Consider the following 6,000-nt stretch of genomic DNA (forward strand, 5'->3'; position numbering starts at 1 on the left):
TCTCATAAGTTGTCCAAACAGATCATAATGTTTGTCCCCCATGTAATTATTGTAACTGCATTCAGCTGTCCATGAGCCCAGCGTTTGCTCCATTAGATCCTTCATGTAAAATTTAATCAATGATTGCGCTTTTGAAAACTTTTTTGTCTGTACTTCAGTTTCTCTATGTTGTTTTACCTATTGATGCATTAGTGTATGTTAATTACAGCAATAGGAATGTGTTGCAGGTGACAGAGCAAACCAATTTTACAAATAACAAGATAGTAGTTGTTTAAAGTAAAAGTCAAATTACGAAAGCACTTTGTTGTAAATAACAGGACAAACCTGGCTTAGAATGTATAAATGCCCCTTGAAAAACATCTATGCAACAATAAGATTAAATTTATTTTATTTGTATTTTAGGCTATCGAGCAAAATAATATAAAGTAAAAATGACTTTATTGTCAACATGTTCAGTGCGGTGTGCCTCTAGCATCTTTACACACACACGCAAAAACATTTTTTCTTTCTCCATAAACATATCTTCAACACACAAAAAAGGTAAAACAGTATATAAATTCAATATATGCCAGAGGAAGGAATGATTTACTTGAAGAAACATTTTGGTGACATAGTGATATGGCTGTATTTTCAGTCTTTGGAGTGTTTTTACAGAACCAAGTAGGAAGGGGCCCCGAGCGCCAGCAAATTTGGTACTAAAATGGAAAGAAGCACCAATACCAGCTTTTCAGTTTGAAGAAGCTAGTTGTTTCAAGCTTATGACATTAGAAAACAATTCTACAATCTACAGAATGCTCTAGGTTTACACACTAAATAAATTTTCACTCGATTTCCACACACTTTTTCAGCGATATGGCTTAGTTGACAACCAAATGATGGCAGTTTATTAACGTTTGTCTTTTTGTTTATCCAAGAGCATTTAATACATTTTATGTTGTGGGTGTAACACAGCCATTTTTAATGTGTCCAAAACCTTTAGCTTTGAAAAAGTTGTCCCGACTGATTGCATAGTGGTCACTGCGTGCTGACTCAGCAAATTTAATTTGGTTTTCATAAGCGAGCATGGCAGTTTTATGAGAACAGCCTTGAATGAACTACATTTCATTGTAAGAAGTATTCTTCCTTGAGGGGTAGCGATCAGTTAGTCTGAAGGCTTGTGAACACTGACATAAAATTTAACATATGTATTAGCAAGCTTTCTCTATTCCCTGCAACTCTGCCTTTATGAGTGATTTTTGTTAGCTGGGGTCCCAGCCAGGGCACAAGCAAGGCTTTAGAATAAATCTGTCATTACGAAGCAATTCAATTTTTGAGGAACTGGCTGAACCTAATGTTTGCTGTTTGAAATACGTTTGTTAAAGCAAAGGGATAAAAAGTGTATAAGAGATGATCTCTAACATTTGTGAGATGCTATTTATAGAATTCCAGAGGACACATGTTTTAAAGTAATAACCAGTTTGATTGCACATTTGTTTTATACTGAATCAAGTGCAGAAACCCATTAAGATGTTACCTCGTCAACTTAGCAATTAATGGTAATAATCTGGAATCCTGTGGAAAGGAAGGCAGACCACTTCAGTATGTGCAATAATGATACAGACAAGGAGAAACTGACAAGAGCACTGACAGGAAGAGAGAAGAGTTTTGATGGAAGAGTAGCTGTGAGCACTGCCTAAGTCACGCTCTGGGCTATGAGGCTCAGGCAGCAGAGTGGCAGCGGTTGGTAATTACCTCAGTATTAACATCTTGTGTGCTGTGTTGTTTATTTCACTGCACATCTGTCCTGAATATGGAGTTGGTAAAGCAATACCTCCATCTCCTCTCCTCTTTTCTGTCATCGTTTTATAATACTTTAAAACATTACATCTTCTGAGATTCTTACTCTGACCGGAAATGTGTTTCATGTTCTGTTCTTAGTACAAGCAGGGAAATTATTCTTGTCATCCTTCTAAGACTGGCTGGTAGCTTCAACTTCCAATATCATTTAACCTGGATTTATGCATCACACATTTTTTTACTTGCTTACTTGCTCTCAAATTAGAAACATTAAATCAAAGCATATGTTACCAAAGACATGGTAAGAATATTAATCCAGGTAAAATGGGTTTCACATTCACCAATGGCTACATAAACAGACAAAACACAAAGTGTCAAGTTAGCACTCAATACACAGACACTCCAAGCAGTAAAGACAACCCACTCTCAGTCTATCAGCAGCACTAAGCTCTAAATGTAGCATTACTGGTCCTCCTCTTAAGCTGAGGATTGTGCCAGAGTCAGAATGAGGGCAGGTGGAAGTAGAGAGGAAGGACGGGAGAACTGAAATGCACTTGTGAAGCTCTAAACAATAACTTCTCTTATTACCTGTCATAAGTCATCCTTGTCCAACTTTGATTTGTAGCTTCCATCTACTGACTTATCAGTCAGACATCTCCTACAAGGGAATACAAGATTTTATTTCAGCTTCACTGGGGTAAGTTGGTTTAATTGGTAGGGTTGATTGGCTGAGCGAGGTCATTTAAAATGCTAAATGTTTGATTTATTTATCTACTTATGAATTTGTGATATTAGAATTTATATTTAAACAACTTTCTGAAGTCTACTAGCTCCCCAATGCTTGGAGTTTATTCTTATGGTATGTGAGACCAACTCTTTATCATTCATGTTCTTTGGTTTTGGTCAACTTAAAATACATAAATGTGAGATTACAACAAAACACAGAAAAGTATAACACCAATTCGTACAGTGGTAAATGTCGTCACTTGGATAACAAATGTTCAGCTTTTTTATCTGGATAAAAAAGGAGGCATTATAAGAAGAAATATTTATTCTCTGCTTAAAGCTCAGAGATTTAGTTATATTTTTCTTAATTAAAAAGCGATGTTTTGCAAGTGCTTACATAATTTCGTAACCATATTCTCAAAGCCAGTTTTACTAAATATATTCAGATGCTAATATGCACATGAAGTCCAGTAGACAGAAGTAATTTGTTACTTTTATGACAAGTTGCAGTTCTCTGTAGATGGGAGTGATCAAAGAGAGAAAAATGTTTTGCTTTATAAATACTTTAATTAACAGAAAGTCTCAGATCTTTAATTGATGAAACTTTCTACAACTTTGACTGGAAGAATTTTATCAGAATTGTTAGGATCCTGGTGTGCAGATAGTTTTGTGTGTGAATGGGATCTTTCCTTGAACAGAAGGAAAGATCATTTTGTTCAAGAACAGAAGATCCCTGCTGGAGGGCATGTCTATCTTGCTGCAGACTCCAAACCTGTCTGCAATTATTTCATTGTGTGCTACGGATTTAAGGAGCTGATGCGGCCTTTCAGAAGAAAGGCCGCATCGCTGATGATCAGCCTTACTGGATGGAGTAAAGCCTATGTGTTCTTGCTCCTTGAGTATCTTTTCTTGTCTTTCTTTATAAAGGGTTAATACAGTTCCTGTTACTTGGTTCCAGTTAATTTTGGATGCTCTCTGTGCCTCCCATATTAAAGTTCCCTTGTTGATTTTCACACCAACCCAGAACCTTCCTACACCCTCTGTCAATATCTCCTCTCTCCTCCAACATTAGCTTATTACTCAGGAACCGTTCTCTCTGGTTCAAATTCATCTCAGGTCATCTCCATTTTTTTCTAACAACTTCTTTCTTTCTCCAGCTGAACTCAGATACCAAAGTCTCATATTTTGCACATTATTTGTTGTTGTTAGTAAACAGCTTTGCTTATTCATTCTGAGTACAGTTTATGTTTCTGCATGTGGGTCAGGAAGTTACCCTGAAAGATGACAAAAAATATTTCTAAATAACTGTTTCTGCATATTGTAAATGCTGTATCCATTTAATCAATTTATATGAAAATGTTTGAAGGTAAAAATGTATCAATTTTGTAAAATGTATGCAAGGCCTGATCAAGCAGAGATTCCTCAGTGAGCCTCAGCCACTTTGTACAAGTCAAATTAATCTCTTTATTACAGAGTTAATTTATTTGTTATTCCCATAATGTAAATACAATAAAAATACCCTTTACCCACAATTGGAAATTCACAGCAGCAAGTTAAGGTCAGTGGGAAAATGCTTATTTGTGCAACAATAAAAGAGAAAAAATAAATAAATAAGAATAAGAGGTTGTTCACTAGAGCCAAATTTACAAGATAAAAGTAGTACTGTGCCAATATTAAAATAGTATACTCAGATTAAAAGTAATGTGTAGTTAAATAGATTGATTAGAGAAGAAAAATGGTAAAGACATGCATGAAAATATATGTGAAGAAAAACAATAAGATTCTTTTTTTTTTTACAAGTGAAAAAAACTAATCATGCAGGATCTTTAGGTTTACATTCTGAATGAAAAAATAATTAATTACAGATGAAAATTGTTGCAAAAATATTAGGCAAAAGAGGATTCATTATTCCGTCTATGACTTCCCCAGCCTAGTTTTAGTAAACCCAGTAGCACATCAGGTCACTTTATTCCCTTCTCAGCTCCTCCACCAAAATTACCGCAATCTTTCAGCGGACAGTTTTTTGTAATCTGTGTAACTTAAACAGTTAAAGACTTTCAACTATGTTTGTATAATGTAGTGCTTAAACACTTAAGAACTGGGTTAGTAAGGAATCCTCAGTTTTGTGGTAAGTGTATTTTAGAAGCAGATTTGTCTTTGCATTTAATGTAACAATTAGAAGATGTGCCACACACAAGTTTGACGAATTTATATGCTATCAATAGATTCATAAATTTGCCATTGAGTCTTTGTCAGGCTTCTCCTTAACCTGATAAATGCTGAGAAGTGAATGTGTGCTGGAATAGTGACACATCTAAATATATGCTACATACTTGGTTCCAGGGACTAGAAGAAAGTTGTTTCATAGAAATTCATGAAAGGGACGCCCCTTAGTAACATTGTTACACAAGGTGCAAGCGAGTAATACATGGAAATTGTGTGTCAGCACCATGGAAATCAAAAAGGTTGTGGTGACCTTTCATTGTTGCTGTTGCCATGGAGCAAGCACATATTTCAACACAATGCATGCAAACACCACATTGTAAGGTGTAAGAGGCCATGGCCACTTAATGCTTTTTGTGTGAGCTGAAGACGGAATTGAGCAAAAGCTAACCTGGCTTTTTGAGAAACATGTGGCCTGTCAAATGTTTCTTATGGAGTAAATAATACAGTAATCAGATACAACATAAAAATTATTGTCAGGTGAAAGCAATGATTTATGCTGTGACAGCATATCTATCAAAACACTGTTTTATATTCATATTTGTTTAGTCTTTTAAGTTATTATTGCTTTGTATATGTCAGTGCTTTTAATGGATATAGGTCTACACAAATACATCCACTAGGTTAAACAAAATCACCCTTAAATGTATGGATTCCTTAATGATTGACTGTCATAATTTTTAAGTGTGACTGGATATTTAATGTGTGGTAGACATCTTTTCTATGTATTGTTTTTAATCCTCCTTGTTTATGCTTGTTGTTCATCATATTTGTAAAAGATTAGTCATAAAAAACGAATACTTTGCCGCCTCCTTTGAATTCCTGTAGGGGTTAACAAAGTGTGGTTAGATTTAAGCTGTCCCACCTTACAAATTTCTGGGAAGTTGTTAGAAGGGTTAGCTGATCGACCCATTAATCTGAGACAAGACTGACTGACTGACATTTTTTGTTTCCACGCTTTTGTTAGCCTCAGTAGGTTCTTGTGCATTCTAGATGCTTTTTGCTTTTGCAATGATTTTCACTACTGTCATTGGATAAAAAGGAATTTGCTGAAAGCAAAGAATGATTTTGTCTAATACAGGGGTGAATAGAGGAGAAAAAAATCCTGGCTGCACTGCAGATAGTTTGCCCTCTCCAGCCCTTGATAACCTTCCAGCTCCCTCTCTCTGCCTCCCCAGCCGTACACCGTCACCCACCCACTCCTTCCCACCACCTTCCCCCCTAACCCACCAATCCCTGGGGCTAGCATTTGTGAATTCATCACTGCCCTCACAA

The sequence above is a fragment of the Xiphophorus couchianus genome, chromosome 18 (genome assembly GCF_001444195.1).
Source record: "Xiphophorus couchianus chromosome 18, X_couchianus-1.0, whole genome shotgun sequence".
Lineage (NCBI taxonomy): Eukaryota > Metazoa > Chordata > Actinopteri > Cyprinodontiformes > Poeciliidae > Xiphophorus > Xiphophorus couchianus.